Here is a 16,379-nt window from a genome sequence, read left to right on the forward strand (position 1 = left end):
GATAAAAAAACGAGGACAACAATGCTGTTCTGAGTGCAGCTGTTTCAAATACATATGAGGAGGAGAAACCACTGAGAAATTAGTTTAATTTATTCTGAAAACAAGAGACAAATAAAGGCCTGGAAAACATTTTTTAAAGAAAATTTGTGTTACTTTTTTTTTTTTTTAAAGAAACCTGAGAACCTTTCTCTTTTACCACAAGATGTTCCATAAAGCAAACGCATAAAAAGAGAGACCATCTATCTCACATCTGGCTTACACAGGCTCTATTCCTTTAAATATCTCATTCCTGACTTCAGAACAAGCAAATAAAATGTGCAAATTTATTCCTTGTTGTTGACAAATGTTTGTATTACTAATGCCATATATAACCTTAAAAGTTTGCAAACTATATGAATATAAACTATACCATTTAGAAGCGTTCACACTGGAATCTTCAAATACTTCAAGTGTAATCAATCATTGCATGCTTTCTTTGCAACTAACTCTGTAGCAGATGCACTATAAACAACTTTTGCTGTCTGCTCAAGTGCAGACTTGAAAATACAATAGCATTATGTTTCTCAATAGTGTTTGAATAAAACCATACTGAAACTACTTCCTAACAATCATGACACACAACAATAATACATACTGTGAATATACCACACCTTGTTATCGTAAGGAAACTAATGAGTAAAATCTGACACATTAGCCTATTGAGAGATTTAAAAATATTTAGAATCACGCATTCTCCAGATTTTGCAGATTTTATTGTAAAAAGTGTCTAGTGTAATGTGCATATTTTCTTATGCTGTAAATGTAAAAAAATATTCAATATCTACACGCTGCACAATGCAGAATGGTAGCAATATATTTCTACGCAATTTGAAAAGGTTTCCACGAAGCTGAAAAGTCAAAGCACTCTGCTTTGAGAGTAGTGCTAAAAAGCATAAAGAGGTAGACATATTAGCCATACTGTGATCAGGAGGAAGTTTCATACCATCAGGGATTTTACCAGGACCCATTATTAAAATGTTAGCAAAGAAGCTCACACCAGCATATGAGCTTGACTGCTCCTGCAGATGAAGGAGCTGGCATGCACACAGATCAAAGCAAAATTCACTTTAAGTCCTTGGCTCTGTATTTCAGTAAAATCTTTCATAATGGCCAGAATAAAAGTGGAAATATGTCAATCACCACAAATAATAATTACAAGTAGTCATTAGGGCAATAGCAGAAACACTAATCTATATAACTATTTTAGTGGTACACACACAGAACAAGAAATTCGTTCTAATTTGATAAAATAATGTGAATTTTTTTTTTATCACTAGTAGAAAAATAAGCAACATTAAAATTAGGCAAAGTAGATCTTATTATGTGTTATTGTTTCCTTGGAAATGTCAGGATTATGCGTTGTGAAATGCACTTTCCTTCCACAGAAAAATTCAGGCTTTCTTACTGATAATTATTGGTGTCGTAAATACAGAATAAGTATAAAAAAGTTAAGAGTTAAGGACTCTTGAAAGTCATTGGTAACAGTAGTAAAACTGCCAGTTTTCAGTGCAGATTACTGAATGCTAAGATTAGCGAAATGAAGATTAGCAAAATTCTCTGGGGTTATTAACGTGCTTGTAAAGCTTTCCACTAGATACCAAGGGAAATGTTTGTATTGTAGCCAGAAGTACATAGATGTGGCACTGTCAATATTAAACTAAATCATGAATTTTAAGATACTTTTCTGAACTACCTCTGTCCAGAATTATTTATTTTAATAAAAGGAAAAAAAAAAAAAGACGTATTTCCCTCCAAATTCTAACATACGAGAATTACCGAGAGTACAGATGGCACCAAAGCTGGCAGTACCTGCTGCAAATGCACCACTCTAGTATTGACATTTACATGTACATACCCTAAAAAGTCATATTTTCCTCCAGAAAAAGGTTTTTGTTGTTCCTGTCAATTATTCACACTGAAAAGTTAAAGTACTTGTATTTCCTAAATTCTACTGAATATTTCATGCATCTTCTGAGTGAATGCACACAATTCAACAATGCCATTTGTTTTGATTATGAAACATTCAAAAAATTTTACTTAAAAAAATTACTTAATTGCATCCTTAACATTTAACTGTATTAAAAAGCCTTCCATATTTAATTGACATAAAATTGTGTATGGGTAAATGAGTCACCTACTCTCTAGCATTCTTGTAATTTGGGTACAAATTTTGCACAAACTCATTTCTTCTCAGAGATAGACAAAATAACGTTGGCATCCTAGCTTGAAAATGTACACTAGGCCTTAACAGAGGGGATACGAGGATTCCCAAAACAAACCAGGCCAACCGGGGCATTCACTTACAAATTTATCAAAACAAAAAATGAATCAATGGTTTATGAAGCAATAACTTATGCATAGGGGCATCATCTCCTTTATCTATGAAAAGAGAGATTTTTTTTTCTTGGTATAAAACCATTATTGAAAATAATTAGACTTGTCCCTATTCCAGATCCATAGGAATATTCTTACTATTCACTGAAACATGCAGCACTAATTTAAGTCAATCACAAAAGTCACATCATGGAAGTAAATTCCACAACTGCATTTGCCCTTCTGCATTATACTTGTTCTGCTTTTGAATATTTACTCACTCAGGATGTATTAAAAAACTAGAACGTATGGTTTTCCTGGTCCCATGGAAAAAATGGGATGCATCATTTGTCAAGAATGTGCAGTAGGTGTATTTTGTTTTCTTTGATTATTATCTTCTCTAAATAACACAGAGCAAACCATCTTGACATTCATTGGTGTAGGACTGCTCCTCACATATTTTTATCGAGTCTACTACATATCTGACTCCTACTCTCTTTGCTATGCTCCTTCCTGGTGGCAGGGGCAGTACAGATTCAACTTGGTATTTCAGGCTGGGGTACTTCTAACATGCATAGGTGGTGTTTTAATATACTGCATTGTACTCTCCATCTCAATCCTTACAAATATTCATATTTTATTTTTTGTTTAACTGTCATCTTAATTACAGGTCTTGACTGAACTATTCATAACGAAAGTTGAGTCTTCTTTCTATGCTGTTAAAGTTTCCACAGATCACAGTGACATACAGAAGTACTGTTACTCATATCCTTTCTGCACAGCAGTATCTTTCTGGAGAGCCAGACTTGACTATGAAATGCTGTGGAATTGAAAGGACATTTGCCACATCATATCTGCAGTAGAATGAAAAATGCATATTACAGTCTGTACATACACTGCAAGATCAAGACATACCAGATAACAGGGTGAACAATAGGCTGAACTGCCTACTACGTACTCCCCAGTCTTTGCCTAATTGCTTTGAGTATTCTGTTACTCTCATAATGCATCAGGAGTTCTACACAGAGAAGTTCATTTACATCATAGAATGTTTCTAAATAAATTGCAAATTGTTATCAGCATTGTACTCACAGTAGAGAAAGCTTAATACTTGCAGCAAAGTTAACACAGGCTTTCTCTTCAACAAATACATATTAAAAAAAACCCATACAGAGCCACTGAATTAAACTGATAAGAACACAAGCCCATAAGAACATCAACAGCAGGTCAGATCAAAGGCCAGTGTTTCCAGTGTACTGTCCTCCATGATTGCCAGCAGCAGCTACTTGGAGAAAACCATGTTTCCATTTTCTCTCAGTCTTAGGACAGAAATGTTTAAGTAACAGCAGAGCACGCTATGATGTTTTACCTGAATCCAGTAAACTATAGTTTCTAGCTTCCAGCAGCTAAAGGATTTCCTAAGGCGAGTTGAATCATCAATATTTTTTTCTGAGATCGAAATGCTGGACAGAACCAGAACTTGTGTTAATTCTCACACGTAACTAGAATCAGCTCTGTGCAGCGGTAGTCCTCTTTAGCACCACATTTTCCAGACCTCAGCATTCAGATAAAGTTTGTTTTAAAAAGTCACCTCTCTAGATTCTTTGTATTAAGAAGTCGAAAAGTGCTGGTATTGTACAGGACTGCCTATTTATCTTTAAGAAGGAAAGAAACAGAATGATCAGAAAATACTAAAGAAAAAAACCCCAAGCCATGAATAGAACCAGTAAATCACTAGCGGAGTTGTATAGGATATAAAATAGGTCTGGAAGAGAAGCTGTCATTTTCACAGTCTTTGAGAAGATAAAAGCAATCTACTGAAATCTTAACAGCCACAAAATTAACTTCTTCAGTGTTCTGGTAATATAGCAAATCATATTTATTAATATGATCCTTTCATGAACTTCTGTGAATAACTGACATAAGCTAGAACAGAAACAACATCTGCTTGAGGATTTATGGAAGTCACATCTTGGGACGGCACCAACCTTCTAACAGGGCACGCTGGCTGTCACAAAGACTCAAGTCAGACACAGGTCTATAACATGCCTTTCTCACTTCAAAGTTGAGCAGTAGCCAAACACAGTGTTTACCATGACAATGTAACCTGCCCGATGCAGATTACTTCCAGAAAGGAAACAGTTGTCATCTGCCTGAAAACACATCCTTGCTACCCTTGAACTTCTGGAAGATGGAGCAACCCAAAGTAGCTGCACTCATGGGATTGATCAAGAACACTACCTCTGCCTTCTGCAAATTTCGTTTCCTCCAGGCATAAAATAGGCTCCTTGGTTTTCAAACAACTCACATGGACAGGTGTAGCATCTGACATCCTTGTCAAAAAGCACAGATCAAACCCATGATTTCTGAAGCAGAACACGTAAGCCTTTGCAGTTCACACTAAAGACAGCTACCCAAACAGAGACCTCAGTGTTGACCAACTCATTCTCTTTAGATTGGGTGCAGAGGGGGACGCAACACACACATTTATTTACGGATCCACGAATTCCACAAGCAGTACCTTTGAATGACTGAGATGTGAAATGTTTATTCTTAATAATTTACATCTCCTTCCCACAGCAGATATTTTTTTATTCTGTAAAATATGCTTCTAAGTTGTCCCACAGATGTGCAGCAATGTGTGCAGATAAACAAACTTACTTCCCGAGCTACAGAACTAACTGCCAAAACTTTGCAAAGGGCTCCCCACGAAGAGGGGAGAATTAATAGAATTATTAAGTAGCATTACAGTAATGCTCTATTTGAGTAGGGAGTTTGGAGATCCAAGAGACATCATTCTTTGGAAAGTTCGACTCTATATAAGTGAAAACAGCATTATTTTCCAGAGGACCTTTCCTGCAGCAAAACATATCATTATCTTTTGATTATATGATTTTAGTTGCATACATGTTAAATATTTTTACTACTGCCTTATTTTATTTTTATTCCCTTTTTAAACCACCCTTATCCATAAAGTTGGAAATGCGGAAGAAGTATGAAAGAACGGTAACAAAAAAAAAGGAGAATTATAAAGCAGGCATAGTATGCAATAAAAGAGAACAAATCTAGTGTATAATGTCCAAGTTGAACAACCCTGTCATGAATGGTATATCTCACAAAAGGCAAATAAACATCCGTCTTACTTTTCCTTTCCATGTATGTATCTGTGGTATTATGAATTTATCAAACATAATACAGTGCAAACAAACTAAACAAGAAGTGGCTATTTATAAAAGGAATGCAAAGTCCAAAGAACATCTAAGACAATTATTTTTTCAGCAGATAACGAATGACAAATTTACTGAGTTACAGCACTAGCTGCAAGGTCTTAAAGTCCTTCGCTTCCAGACTTCATCTGCCTAACTTCTTCTTCCTAAATTTATGAAAGTTAAAAGCTTGAATTGTTTTATTGTTTTTCAGAAACTGTTCAAGATATAAAGCTGAACCTCTTTGAGAATAACACGTAATCTATAATTTTTTTTTTTTTTTTTAAGAATATACTTTGCTTCAGCAGTTACATTTGCTATTTTGGACTACTTTTCTTAGACAGACTCCAGATGGTTCATCTGAAGCTAAGGTTAACTTTTTTGACATTTTCTTAAAACAGCACCAATATGTGTGTAAAGAAGAAAGAGAGAGAAAGATTTTCTACAGTAATGGCCTGCCTCAAAAATCATACTCTCAATTCTGCAGTGTTTATTCAGGTAAATTCTGGGTCTCACCTTGGCATTTGGTTAGTCACTTGGAGGAAAAAAAAACAACCACAAAAAATCCTCAACTGGGCATATATTTGCACTGCATAACAGTTATTGCTTGATTATCCTTATTTCAAAAGCAATATTTATTCGCTTCACCTGCTAAAAAGTGTTAGCCTCTCTGTTCTCTGTAAATCATATCAAATATAAAAACATTTTCTCATTTCCCTTTTATGTCCAATCCCTTTGTTTTCCATCTGCAAAGCGATGTCCTTAGATGTCTCTTCACACTGTCTCTTACCCAAATTAGTTTGACAAACACACAAAAGAATAAGAAGAAAATATTTCCAATTTTTGCTCTAATGGAATATTTGTCCTTTAAGATATTTCCTGCCTCGAGCACGTACTGTGCTTTACTCAGTTTAACTCGATTCATTTTTGCCATCCAACATAGGGAAGAATGTCTTTCATTCATTCTCATCATTCAGATACCATTTCCAATCTCTCGCTCTTGTGTCATTTGAGTCAAGCGTTCACCACTAGTTGCTTTGAAAAATATGAAGAGGAAAATATGCTCACCTTCAGGCTCCCCACAGAGTGTACACTGTGACTCTGAAAAGAAAAAGAGAAAAATTATAGTTTCTTGTTTTTAAGCTCTGTGTGGTGCAGAGTTATGAAGTCATAACTACATCCGAATAAAACAAACCTCATGGAACTCAGATTTAGCATGAAAAATGCAATTCCATTTTCAGCATCTATTTCTTAACAGTTGCAACATAACATTCAAAAGAGTTTTTGCAAAAAAAAAATTTTCTAAACAGAACTATAAATGTCTCTAGTTATATTTATGTAACTATCACCTCCACATATTCCAATCGAATGAATGCAGGTAGCAGGACTTTTGGGTTTGCTGTGACTTTTTTCTATTTGTAGCTGTAGATCAGTGACAGCAGCCATTCAAATAAAAAGGTTAAGCTTCTTAATATTTTATCATTGGAGGCAGTAAACAGTAAAAGTGACAAAGTTGTTATATTCCTTACTCATAAAAGACTTCAACGTCCTTCCAGGCAAATGAATAAGTCAAATAGTCGACATAAAGGTGTTGTGATATTATACAAAATATTCAAGTATAGAAAAGAGGGAAGTATAGCCTTATTATAATAAACAGAAGGTCTCTAAATGTGCAGTTATTATTTTCTTTATACATCACTATTTGGAAGTTGACTGCGTAATGTACAAATGTGTACACACAGTGGAAACACTTTAAGCATTCTTTGCTTGAACTTGAGTTTTGTCAGGTGTTGGTATCAAGCTGCAGAACAAAGCTGTTATTTTGGACCCAAGTAACAGACTCAAATGAAATCACAGGGACTGTAATCAAGTTGGTAGGTAATTCTGATAATGCTGGAAAAAGTCTTACTTCAAAGCAGTGCAATATATTTTACAGTCACTACTACCTGGAATCTCCATCTTAACATGCAGATGAAAAATGATAAATTCAACAGCAAAAGGTATGCTGAAGGAAATATACATATACACAGGCATACACACAAGTGTGCGTATATTTTAACATGAATTAAGTACAAAAAACCCGACAGTTTAATGTTCCTGGTTATATACAAATCCCTTAACTAAAAGCCTGCTGCTATTTTTTGTGTCCTTGAATGCCAAATGGGAGACTGGACTTTAGCTCTGATTTTAAGAAAAACAAGCCAGAAACATAGAATATGAAATTCATACACTGTGATGATTGACCTTCATAGCACCACTGTGACACTGCCAGTTATTTAGAAGTTCTTTCTCCATACAGATAAGAGTCTATGACAAAATAGCACACTGTCGTAAAGGTACTTGACCCTATATCTTTCACGTTTTAAAAAATTTTAGTTGTTGCTTTTTATATTGTCAGAGGTTGTAGTGTATGTGATGGAAAGGAATGAGAAAAGTAATGTTTATTCAGGCAACTCTACTACTGCTGTTAGGCAGATCACAGTTTTTAAAACATGATAAAGTTTCATGAAAAATAAGATGAATTAATTTTGATGCAGACCAGCACTGTGAAACATGCACTTGACTGGTCTTTTGACAGATCCAGCAGCAATGACAAACTGCAAACAGCACCCCAACAGCTGTCTTGGGAAAACCCACCAGCAAAAAGTATAAAAAGTTTAGTGGCAGATAGCACAGGGCTGTTTCTTCCACTGCTGGATGAGAAATGCGCTTGTTGCAATCTGAAGTGATGCAGAGGAAACAGCACAGAGATTTTTTTTTTTTCACTTTTAATTCAAAGACTTTCTGAGGCTTGGCTGAGAGGGGCTGCCTGTCTGTCTGCACTTTATTGTCCTGATTGATAAGGAAGAACAAGCTGGAACTCGGTTTCTGAACTCGTGGCTTTTTGCTGATCCTCTATGTCCTGCTAACAACTGCTTCACTGGTTTGCTACAGCCCAAAGAGACTGCCTGACATTTTTTGCAGCCCTCGACACCTTTTTCCAAAGGTCCCCACTCAACAGCACAAATTAATAGCTTCCCTCTTCTCCCCATCAATGTATCTCAGTGCCAATACCTGAACAGAACAGTTCAGTTGGAAAGTTCATCTGTTTCAACTATCATCTATTCCAACTGCCTGACTTGTTCAGGGTTAAGCAAAAGTTGAAGTGTATTAACAACATTATGCAAATGCCTCTTGCATTCTGACAGGTACAGAGCATCAAATACCTCTCTAGGAAGCCTGTTCCAATGTCTGACAGTACAGAAAGATTTCCCAGTGCCCAGCCTGACCACCCCTGTGATTCCCATCCTGCCATCAGTGCCCAGGATCAGAGCCCTCAGCACCTCCCTCTGCTTCCATTTTTCAGGAGCTGCAGAGAGCAATGAAGTCACCTGTTGGCCTGCTCTTCTCTTGGATAGCCCCCACGACCTCAGCCTGACCCCACCCTTCTATCAGCCTTGGTGCCCTCCTCTAGAGGCTTTCAAGGACCTTAATACACCACAGCACTGTTGTAAATCTGCAGCACAATAGTCTAACTTAAAATAAGGCTTACAGATAAGACTGGTGCCAGAAAGTCGCCCAGAAGATCGCCAGTTCTCCGCAGAACTGCTGATGAACAACCACTCATTTTGGCTTTCTTCCAGGTGCTTGTTTAAGGCGCTGTGTTTGTGGGCAGGCTAGGTGCTTCTTCCCTTTCCATATGATATGGGAAATAATTAAGTCTATTTAGATTCACATATCCTCTGGTAATTGTTGAAAGACTGCATCTCACAAATTTCCAAGCCTGCCTGAATATCACACTCAGATATTTGTAGATTAATCATGAATACAGAAATTTTAAAATCTTGTAAAAAAAAGTGGGGTCTTGAAGCTTATTTTATTTTATTTTTTTTCTTCTTGAATGAAGTTGCTGCATCTTGGTAGGAAAGCTCTCTCGGGAAGATAGCTAAGTACTAAATACCTGAATTAATTTGGAATTTGTCCTTTTGATTTAATTTAAATTTCAGCTCTGGGATGGGATGGCAGCAATCAAGGACATGACAACAGTGTGAAAAGTTAGTACTCCATCAGGTGAAATGGCAATGCTGAGGTTGAGATGCAAGTAACCTAAGGATGGGTAGATCACCCACCATGCTCTCATTCACGTTTCAAATATAAATTAATATTTAAATATTTATTAATTAGTGGAAATCTATATTAGGATAAGGTAAATCACTTTTTCTAAGTACACACTTATTTTTTGTGTGTTGTGACTGGTCTTAAATATAGGCTCTGTCTTCACAGTATTATTCATGGCAAGACAGAAGTGTTTACTGAAGTGAGCTCTTGAGATCTCCTAGCTCTGCTGAAATAAGGCTGCTCCCACCCAAGTTCAGCTTAGATGGGGCTTTGAGAGCCTGGAAATCACCAGGGATGGAGTTTCCGCAACCTCAGCAGGCAACCTACTTCAGCACTGCTTCAGCATTCTACAGTCCTACCTGAATCTCTCAACCTGCTGTTTGTGGCCTCTCTTCCTTTTTATGCAACAAAGTACTGCCAAAAAGACTTTGTCTCCATGACTTCTATAATTCTTTAGACATATGTAGGCTGCTAGTGGATCTCCACTTCACTGGAATAAATCAGCCCAGCTTCTTCAAGTATTTTCTTTGTAGATTAAGTCCCCTGACCTAAGGGCCCACTGCTAGGTCCCTCCAATATCTCCCTGTGTTTCCTGAAGCAGGGACGCCCAGACACCGAATGTAGTATACTCAGGTATAGTCTCACCAGAGGGAAAGAACAATGCCTCAATCTGCTGATCAGACCCCTTGTGCAGTAACCCACCATGCAGCTTTACCATTTGCAATGGAAGAATGTTGTTGGCCTGTATGTAACCTACTTCAGAAGGAAGCAAAAGAATAAAATGAAGTATTAATAAGATCAGTTCCCTGCCTCAAGTCACCTGGCAATTATCCTGCTGCTAATGTATGGCACAAGGGAGGAATCTTGGCACAATGAGGCAGACCAAGGCTGTTGTTTCCAGGAGCCACCAGACCATGGATCAGCTCAAGGGAGTCATGAAATCTCAGCCTCAGGCAACTTCTGTATGCCCACAGTGGGTGAAATGAAGTCTAAAGTGAAAACGCTTAAGCTACTGCACATCGTAATAGAAAAGAGTGAGGGACATGATCCGTTACTACATTTCAGAAAAGAATATTTTTTAAACCTCTCTTTCTACTATTCCCTATTAATGGCTCATGCCTGTAGATATCTGATTCATCTAAAGTATTCTGATGATGCATTCACAGGAGATATTCTTTTTAACACATTGCTAATCAGATTCACTTAAAGATGCTCATCCTTGTAAACACTCATATGTGAGAAACTTCTGTCATTGTTCTCAGAAGTAAAATGACTAAGATAGGTGAATGTTTGGAGACTTAGGGCCCCATAAATCAACAGAACAAGGAAATATTGTATTCATATTATTAATCTCACTCTATCATTTTGAAATTGGCTAGCCAACAGAAACAATCTTTCCAGATACAAGAACTTGCTGACAAAGTAGGTCACAAGGAAGATCTTTTGAAGAAACAAATTTGTCACAGAGACATCTGCTCTTTCTTTCCCCCAAATAAGATGAATTTTGATAGTTTTGATTGTTTTTCTTGTCTAACATAAGTAATAAGTAAAATTAATAAACCCAGTCATGTAAAAGACAACATTCTTTCTAAAAATAGCTGAGTTCAACATTCAGTTTTAAATTAGAGTGAAGATAAATTATTCCGCTAAACATTTTCACCTTCGCTTGCTTTGTGAACAGCTTTTTAGGTACAGCTGGTGTAAATAGAGTAAAATCCACTGTAAAGGGCTATGATAAAGAAAACAATATATGGGCCAAAGGAAAGATACAAAATAGACATTATGAATAAATTATGATTTAAAGTGCTTATGCAAGTTTTGTAACGTAGTAAGACTAAACCAAAACAGTATTAGTAGTGTTTGAAATCTGTTTAAAGGAAATATTTTTCCTAGTTAACAACACTTTGAAGTACACTATACTCTCAGAGGGGTTTACCTAGATTATAGAGTTTGACCTGGATGAGTTTTGACCTAGATATACAAAAGTAATAGTATGACAAGAACTCATATGCAAAGGTCAGAAGCAGCACTGGGGATAATCTGTCCCCTCAGAATCACGTTCAGGAAATAGATGCTCTCAGTCCTTATGACTGCCCCTTGAATAACAGGGCACGTCCAGTGTTATATCCCTACTTCAGATCTGCAAGCCTTTTCTCTCTTTCAGTCTGATACTACCAGTGGCCATCTGCAGCTACACTTCTCTGTAGGATTTTAAATTTAACTACAAGCAAAATATTGTTGGCCTCACAGAACACAATTCTCAGATTTCTTTTTTTACCTTTTTCATTTTTGCAAACTACCAGAAATATTATTATTATTATCTTTAAATGCAGTGAAAAGATAGATCAATTCCAGTACAGAAAGTTAGAAGACAGTACTTAAAAGATTTTCATTTCACTTGTTCCAGTGGCATGAAACACAGCAGTTTTGCACACTCATCATCTTCTTATATCATTTTACTGCTGATGGTGAAATGGAACTCTACAACAATTAAAGAGGCATCGAGTAGCTATGCAGGATATCGAGATCTCAAGCAGCTGAAAAACAAGGCCTAATTTAAGGCTAGCTGTAAGACTTAGAAATATTAGACTAAAATCCTGAAAAATATTGGATCTAAACGTGGCTATAATAATGGCGATAAAAGCCAACTGCACTATGAACAGTGTTTACTATTCTCTAAATTCGTGCCTATTTTTTTTTCTCCTATGCATTTTGCCCTTACCTGTGTCTTTTCCTCTTGTTAATATCCTCTGTTGCACAATACCATCAGGAGAAACATTGATGCGATAAATCTACAGGATACACTGCAGTTTTTTCTCATGTCTGCCAAGAATCTCTCCTTTACAGTCATTCTCTCTGCTTCACAATGAAGCCAGAGCAAATCCTCTTGACGTCTCCCACTCTGTGTTCAGTCATCCACATAGGTAAGCGATTGAGAGACACCTACAAAACTCATCTAGTCCAACCTTCTGCAAAGTACACTCGGGCATTCCCTCTATATTTTTTTTTCTAAAATGTTTCCCCAAAACTTCTGATGACAGGAAATACAACTGTCTTCAGGTAAATTACCTCTGTTGCTAAATTATCTTTGCAGTTGGAGAGATTTTTCCTGTATAGTACCGACAGGCATTGGTTTTGACTATGGAGGTAGAAAGTAAAATCTCTAATGTACTTAGAAAAAAGTTCCTATTTCAGATACTCATTGTTTTCTTCCAGTCTAGTTTGTACTACTCTAAGCCTTGTTCATTCAGTTTTTCCAGCTGTGGTTTTTAATAGCCATCTCATCTTTGCTGTCCTCCTCTGGACTCTCTGCAACTTAGCCATGTCTTAAAGTGCTCCACACTGAACACAGTAAACCACCTGAACCCTTCTGTTGTTACAGTCCTGCAAGCTTTTATACTTGTAAGAGTGCGATTGGCCTAATTTCGGGCATCACTATTTTCTACCATGAAAAGAGATCTCACGTCATCCTTATCGACAGGGATTTGATAGAGGCACTTTCAGTACTTGCTGTCATAAAAATGAAATTTTAACACTAAGGAATTTTTTTTGTTCTACCTGCAGTAAGGACCCTGATCACACAGTCCATGTAATCCATGTAAACCAAGAGAAATCCACAAAGTGTTCCAGACTCTCTTTAAAACTTCTTGTTTGAAATTACGGAGTGGCAAAAACAATCAAAACAACACTAACAAAACAATCTATTTCTTACAGTATTTGGAGTGCTGGCAAATAGTTCTAAAAAAACCAGAATCTAAGTATATTTGGACTCATGCACTATCAGGGCCCTTGGCCCTGAACAGTCACAAAAGAATTAAAAAGTTTCATAAAAGTTATGCAATCCAAAGAAATGTATGGAATTATACATATATACATACATATATATCTCTCAATCTCCTTTTTTTATTTGCAAAAAAAGTTTTAAATGTAACAATAACTATCAGGAGTCAATTCATCATGTAGTACTTTTTCAAAAAGGCCGTAACAGCAACAGTTCATTACAGCTGTGGCCAAGAAATGCATTTAATCCCTTTGGAACCATTTCTACAAGCAATTCTTGTTGAGTGTAAAAGCCTGCTTTCCTGAGCACCTGCCTGCTTCTCGCTGCTGACTACTCCCCAGAGAAGATTTCCCCAAGTTTGCAACTTCTGATATGGGGAACAGCTTTCTTGAATATTTTCTTTCAACTGGAGTATTCATAACAAAGGGCCTTTTTCTGCTCATGATCAGGTCTTGGGGGTGGGAAAAACAAATATGCGCTAGAGTTTTGGAGAAAACGAAAAATATAATAGAAGAAAAATAGCTGCCTGTGATACTAGCAGCTGGGCTATATTGGGAAAGATAGAGCAAGGGAAATGAGTAGCCCTGGGAAAAGAAGAGACTGAAAGAACTTCAAATAAAAATAGAGTATAGAATAGCCATTATTAAAATAGAATGAGCTGAAAGCAGGAGAATAAAAAAATCAACCAACCTGGCTGCTGATTTTGTATCATTTTGAGCAAACAAACTGACGTCCAACCAAATGTATAAAGCAAGCACTAAAAGCCCATTATTCTCCCCAGATAAAAAAAATATACAGTTTATGCTCAAAGCAATGCCAGAACCTATTCACAGTACTTGCATATCAGATTCTTCTCCATATGGAGTTTATACATTGCATGTGCATTAATCAAGCCAGAAGAGATTTCAGAAAAGAATGATGAGACCAGGCACTCAAATATTTTCATAGGAAAACAAATGTAACTGTAGTGATAAAAAGTAAAATATAAACCAATCAAGAAAAAAAAAAAAACATGCCAATGTTTCTCTGGGTGATCTGAACACAAATACTTTCTTTTTAGAGGAGCAGCTATAAACATAGTAATAAAATGTATGTGCTTTAGTATGCTTCTGACACATTTCAAACGCACAGTACTGAAGAGTTCAAATATACTGAATGAGTTCAAAAAAACCTGGAGGTGTGCTTAGAAAAGGCAAATCTACATGCTTTTCTCATTTTTATACTCATTTTCCAGTATTTGACATTCTACGGTTAAAGTGAGTCATCTTCCTCAAAACTGAGGGGAAAAAAAACTCACCAACTTGCTAATCACATTGTTGCATCTTTACAAAAAGCACCAAGTAGAGGAAGCCAGAAAACTGTGAGCGTGGACCCATGAGAGTTATGTGAAACACTGCACCAAAGACATTCTGCACCTCAGGCTTGCTTCAAAACCCCTCTGAAACCAGTGCTAGTCTCAGCAGATTACAGTGGACACAAGGTCAAACCTCAACAGCATACTAATGCAAAAACTTACAATGCTATCTATCACCATTCTTCCTTTTCTATCTTTTCCTCCCCTATTCTTTTACTTTGCTCACTTTATGAGATCTCACCAAAAATCTCAGAGTCTCTGAAGAACAAGTAAAAATGGTACAAATCCAAGCTGAGTGTGATATAACAAAGAACCTGATAGAAAGTATAGGATGGGACAGCACAGTTATAGACTAGATCACATACTCTAATAATGTGAAGGTTAAATTGTTTGTTCTTTTTTCCCCCATCTTTCTCATTCTTATCTCTCAAATTGAAATCAGATTTCAAAAAGATTTGAAGGGGGTGGGGAGCTGGCAAACAGATTTAAGGACGTCATTTGAAATACCAAGGGTGTACAGAAGGTGTGGAAGACCATGATGCAACCATTAGAAGGGGTAAAACTGAGTTTAATATGAAAAGAGATGAAGTCATCATGTCAGGGTAAGGGAAAGCTTGCTGGCCAAGACCACTGAATGATGTCCTTCGTGTAAAGTCAGCAACATATACTGCCTTAGAAAAGTACAAGTTGGAAGAGACATCTTGAGTCTAGCCCTGAAGACAGAGTACTGTCAATTGCAAAGTGACATTCAGTTGTTCAGGGTTTTGTCCACTGCAGTTTTGAAAACACACTAGGAAGGAGAACTAACAATCTCTCTGGCCAGCTGTTCTGGTGTTTGACTACCTTCACCGTGAACAAGTTTTACCTTTTGTCAAACTGCAGTTTTCCTTGCTGCAACATCTATAAATTTCTTCTTGTCCTTTCACTCTGCATGTTGTCTGGCTGCATCAGATATCTGGCTCCATCTTCTCTGCAGTGACCATTAAGCAGCTGAGGACAGCAGTTAAGTCTGTTCTCCTCTTAGCTTTCTCTTCTTCAAGCTGAATAAACCCAGGTCTCCTCAGTGTCTCCTTGTGCACTGTGTGCTTCAGTACCTTAACCTTCTTGTGGCTGTACTCTGTACACACCCCAATTTGTCTGTGTCTTATGGTGGGGCAGGAGCAGGGCAGGGTCTAGAACTGGGCACCATCCCAACCACAGCTTCTCAAGTGCTGAAAAAGGAGACTAATTATCTCCTTTAAAACCTGCTAGTTGTACTAATGCAGTCCAGTACGCAGCTAGCATTTACTGCTGCAAGGACACACTGCAGAAATCCCAATAAAAGGACCCTCAAACATGAAAGAACTGATATACAACTAAAGCTTGGAACTGGTCCAGTCCTGAACATGTGGTGATCTCACATGCTAAGTGATTACTTGTGGAGGTTATAGCACTAAACTCTAATGTGTAATGTCTCCCAACAGGAATAGACCATAGTTCAAGGCCTGACATGCCATACAAGCCATTTCTATTGTGCAGAGAAGGAATCTGCTATGAATTCCTTTGTCAGTACATGTTGGGAGGGAACAAACTTGTTTACCTGAGCCCT

General features: G+C 37.1%; 1 long non-coding RNA gene across 1 annotated transcript in view; it reads right to left on the minus strand.

The window, feature by feature from the left end:
- LOC110396679 overlaps window positions 2,489–16,379 on the minus strand; it is a 40,604-nt gene continuing 26,713 nt past the window's right edge. The window contains exons 2-3 of the long non-coding RNA XR_002437165.1: window positions 6,627–6,659; window positions 2,489–3,206 (exon numbers count right to left, since the gene is read on the minus strand). This is a non-coding gene — a long non-coding RNA (uncharacterized LOC110396679). The remainder of the gene's footprint in view (window positions 3,207–6,626; window positions 6,660–16,379) is intronic.

The sequence above is a fragment of the Numida meleagris genome, chromosome 3, assembly GCF_002078875.1.
Source record: "Numida meleagris isolate 19003 breed g44 Domestic line chromosome 3, NumMel1.0, whole genome shotgun sequence".
NCBI classification, from domain to species: Eukaryota; Metazoa; Chordata; class Aves; order Galliformes; family Numididae; genus Numida; species Numida meleagris.